Source organism: Helianthus annuus, chromosome 3, assembly GCF_002127325.2.
Source record: "Helianthus annuus cultivar XRQ/B chromosome 3, HanXRQr2.0-SUNRISE, whole genome shotgun sequence".
Lineage (NCBI taxonomy): Eukaryota > Viridiplantae > Streptophyta > Magnoliopsida > Asterales > Asteraceae > Helianthus > Helianthus annuus.
In genome coordinates, this window is record NC_035435.2 from 91,821,259 (window position 1) to 91,826,114 (window position 4,856).

The following is a 4,856-nucleotide window of genomic DNA, read 5'->3' on the forward strand; positions in this document are numbered from 1 at the left end:
TGGCACACCATCTTCCATTGTGTCAGACAGAGACCCACGTTTCACCTCACGATTTTGGAAAGGTTTTCAGGCAGCTTGGGGTACACGACTGAAGTTTAGTACGGCTTTCCATCCACAAACAGATGGGCAGTCAGAACGCACGATCCAAACCTTGGAAGACATGCTCCGAGCATGTGCACTTGAATGGTCTGGAAACTGGGATGAATATCTATGCCTTGTTGAGTTCGCTTATAACAATAGTTGGCAAGCAAGTATTGGTATGGCCCCTTTTGAGCTTTTGTACGGTCGGAAATGTCGAGCACCAATTTGCTGGGATGAAGTTGGAGAAAAGATTATTGAAGGGCCAGAACTAGTTCAGATTACAAATGAAAAAGTCACTATGGCACGAGAAAAACTAAAAGAAGCTCAGAGCAGACAAAGGAGCTATGCAGATCAACATAGACGACCACTCGAATTTAAAATTGGTGACCACGTATTCTTAAAGGTATCACCTTGGCGTGGCGTTCGTAGATTTGGAATTAAAGGGAAGCTTAGTCCCCGTTTCATTGGTCCGTTTGAAATCCTTGAAAGAATTGGAGAAGTATCATATCGACTAGCTCTACCACCTCAGCTCTCGCACGTTCATAACGTTTTTCATGTCTCCTCGTTAAGAGGATATAATTATCATCCACTCCATGTCATTAGTTATCCGTTACTTACAATTCACGAAGATTTGTCCTACGAAGAGGAACCAGAAGCCATCTTAGATCGACAAGAAAGGGTTATGCGTAGGAAAGTAATTTCGTTTGTTAAAGTCCTCTGGAAAAATCATTCTGAACGCGAAGCAACATGGGAATCTGAAGAGTCAATTCGCTCTCTATACCCTAATCTATTCGAGTGATAGAATTTAGTCGAGGTAACTGTGAATCTTGCCCCTCAATCTGTGTTGATTTGTTTCTACTACCTCTGTAGTCATGCACGCATTGACTTATGTGAATATATCTTAGTTATGATTAAGCATATCTATATAGGAGATATCAGTAGGAGTAGTCACTCTATTATCTGTAAGTCTCCGTTGACTTTTCGTATGGTAAAATATGTTATTAAGATGCGTTATAGGAGGACCGTTAGGGCACATTTGTAAGGTAATTGACAATTATGGTCATGATCGTAATTGTGAATTACAGGTATAAACGTGTGTTTCCGGGATTCCTATTATGTAAGTTAGTGAATCTTTATGAAACTCTTGCTGGGATATCTTGACTAGCAAATTTCAAGGACAAAATTTCTTTTAAGGGAGTAATAGATATAATAACCTTTTTCTTTTAAATTCATTTTTCATTACATGATTCATAATAATAATACTAGTAAAATAAATTAATATAAAAAAAAGTATACAAGAGTAAACAACGTAAAATAATAATAATAATAATAATAATAATAATAATAATAATAATAATAATAATAATAATAATAATAATAATAATAATAATAATAATAATAATAAAAGTCATATGTGATGAATAATAATAAAAATAAATAAAGAAAAGTTATAGAAATTTTTAGAAAGTAAAAATTTATAATCATATTAAATAGATATATAGATGTAAAGGAAAAAGTAACTATTCGTATGTTTAGGATCCTAAATTTATGTAATAAAACCTTTATGTCCATGTATATGTGAATCTTATATTTTTCTTTCTATGTATGAAACTTAAGTTTACGTTACTTCTAGGTTAATTTATAATTTGACTAATCAATTTTGAGGACGAAATTACTTTTAAGGGTGGGATAGTTGTAATACCCATAAAAATAAAAATAAAGAAATAAAAATTACTACATAATTAAACGTAAGATCAAATAAACAAATGTTACCTAGTTTCCTCGTATTAGTGGTTTTTTTATTAAAACAAAGTATAAGTAAAGTAAATATTTATAATATAAAGTTTTACAAAGTAATCAACTAAAATAAAAATCATGAAATAAAATTTGTGTAGTGTGATATAAGAGGTTAGTATGTGTCATAAACTCAAAATCTCAAGACAAATATGTGTATAGGACAAGGACAGAAGGAAAATTACTAAAAGAAGAAAAGAAAGAAAACCAGTATAAGCAACAAAAATCCACAAATCAAGGAAGAGAACGTGTAGGTAAATTAGAAAATCAACGTGGTGAACCGTTAAAACTTCAAAGGGTGTCCCATCCTAGAATTTTCCATCTGTCCCTCTCTACCTTTGTAACCAAGAAAAGTGGAGTATAAAGAAGTCATGTTGTATCCCTATCAAGATCACACCTCAAAATATAAATTCGACAAAGCTTCTGTCGATTCGCTTAATAGAACTCCACCGTGATCGACGTCACAAAGTAACCGATCATTCCCTATCAACCTGTTCATTTTCCGTTGAATTATTAGCAACGCCGGTGACTGTATATCAACCCTGTTGGATGAAACCAATACCCATGATCAACATCACCTCCCCTCCACCTTTGAACCACCGTAACCGACTTTTCCGGCAACCTCTCGTTATCCCGATCTTCTCAAACAGAAGGTAAAAACTTAACCCCATACACTTTTATATGAGAACATACATACTCAAGCTAATCAATAGACTATAATCGGAGAAGTTGAAAAAGAATAGTAACCAGTGTTTCTTTTATAAAAGGAGGAAGATGAGTTTCTATTATACTAATTTAGTACCTGGTTCTTTTACTATTTTAATTTAATTATTGAATTAATATTATAAGTAGTAAATCATATTCATTATCTATCGAACTGATTTTATTTGCTATTTTCTTTAACAAGTTATATAATAGACATCTACCTTAATCATGTTTTGAAATTTTGTAAAACCTACTGATGATATATATTTTCGAAAGATAAACTTTAGGTATTTTGTTTATTAAAAATCAATTTAAATTTCATAAAATTAGGAAGACTTATCTATAAAGTTATGGTTTACTTTTGAAAAAAAAATTAAAAGAAGATTAATCTTTAAAATTTAAACCGGCCAGCAACTTATAATTTTGATATCATTATGAAATACACCAAGGACATAACTATTTGGTAACATATTACTGTTGTTTAAAACTAACATCAGTTTAGTTCAGAATTTTATATATATATATATATATATATATATATATATATATATATATATATATATATATATATATATATATATATATATATATATATATATATATATATATATATATATATATATATATATATATATAATGGTTATTTGGAGAATTTTAGGCTATATTTTAAATAAATCACGTAAGTATCAAAACAATTGTTAAGACATGACATAGATAGTATAAAAGTATCATCAAGTTCAATATTTTAAAAGCATTACAAATTCAACATGAAAGTTTTACGTAGTAATACAGTAAGTATTTTATATGAGCTCAAAGAACCAAACATAAAATACTAATGCACTTTAAATCCACTAACAATTATATATTTCTAAAGGTTAGTACAACTCGTAGGTAAATCTTGCAAACAATCGCTCGTGAACAAAGTGATTTTGCTTTGAAACATTAAAGGTACGGATCCTTACCCCCACTCCTTATTGCTTGATATTCAAATTGTTATAAACCCATTAAATTAATATATCTTTTAACACTCCTCACGTCTTTGATTATCGATTCATTTGACAGTCCGTTGAATTCTTACTCTAATCATGACATTGGATTCCGCTTTCATGTCATGCGATAGTATTATGTTTAGTTGTACTCATTATCGCATGTTCCAATATATGTTACGTCTTGTTATGATAAAATATTTTTGATAAGTTATGTGAATAAGACCATTTTTACTCTGATACCCTGAGTGTCGCTTCTCGTGGAGTGTCCCACGGGCATGTTGTTGTGGCATCGACATCATGTGCTCCATCCGTGACGGAGAGATCAGTTCACGGCGTCCCTAGGTACAAGTATGGTACAAAGCTACTAGGAGGCGTATGGATCGATCCTAGGATTTAAGTTAAGGAGGTGGATACCGGGTATGCCAACTCGCCATCTCGGGTGATAATTATGCAGGAGTAGCTACCTGTGTATTGTCACGTTTTAAGTTTGGCTCATGGGTACATCCGTATGATTTAAATTATGAAATTTCGTTACTTACATCGTATCATTTTAACATAAAGTCCCATATCGATCCTAGGATTTAAGTTAAGGAGGTGGATACCGGGTATGCCAACTCGCCATCTCGTGTGATAATTATGCAGGAGTAGCTACCTGTGTATTGTCACGTTTTAAGTTTGGCTCATGGGTACATCCGTATGATTTAAATTATGAAATTTCGTTACTTACATCGTATCATTTTAACATAAAGTCCCATTCGGATAACATTTCATATAAAGCATTATTTGTTATTTGAGCCTATTATTCCGTACTGAGCATTTGGCTCATTCCGTAAACTTTTGTATGTACAGGTTCACAGGTTACTTCGGCGGGTTAAAGAGAGAAGAATAAAGCGTAGGACTAAATCTGAAGATGTTAGTTAATCAAGTCGAATGTGTTCGCTTGGATATTAACCTTAAGTTTAGTTGTCGTGTGGTTGTATCCTTGTCAAATAAATAAATGGAATTATGACTTTTGTTTATGATAACAATGTTATTGTGACACGTCAGCCCTTCCGGGTTGGGGTGTTACAGTCTCACAGTTGGGACATCATTGCATAAATAATCCAAACACTTGAAAATTTTAATTATTATAATTTCCTTCATAAAAAAAAACTACGCAGCGGAAAACGTTTAAGTCAAATTACCAAAACATAGGAAGCATCCAAACTAAAAATACAAAACTTCAATGTTAAAGATTTATTAAAGCGGCGTCTTCAACTAGGGATGCCAATGTCAATGCCGGGTAGC

At 32.1% G+C, this 4,856-nt stretch overlaps 1 long non-coding RNA gene across 1 annotated transcript; it reads left to right on the forward strand.

The window, feature by feature from the left end:
• Positions 1-1,609: 1,609 nt before the first annotated feature.
• On the forward strand, positions 1,610-4,633 carry LOC110927773. Its single transcript, XR_002585888.2, has 3 exons — positions 1,610-2,528; positions 3,472-3,528; positions 4,419-4,633. It is a non-coding gene; the product is annotated as an uncharacterized LOC110927773 (long non-coding RNA).
• Positions 4,634-4,856: the final 223 nt, after the last annotated feature.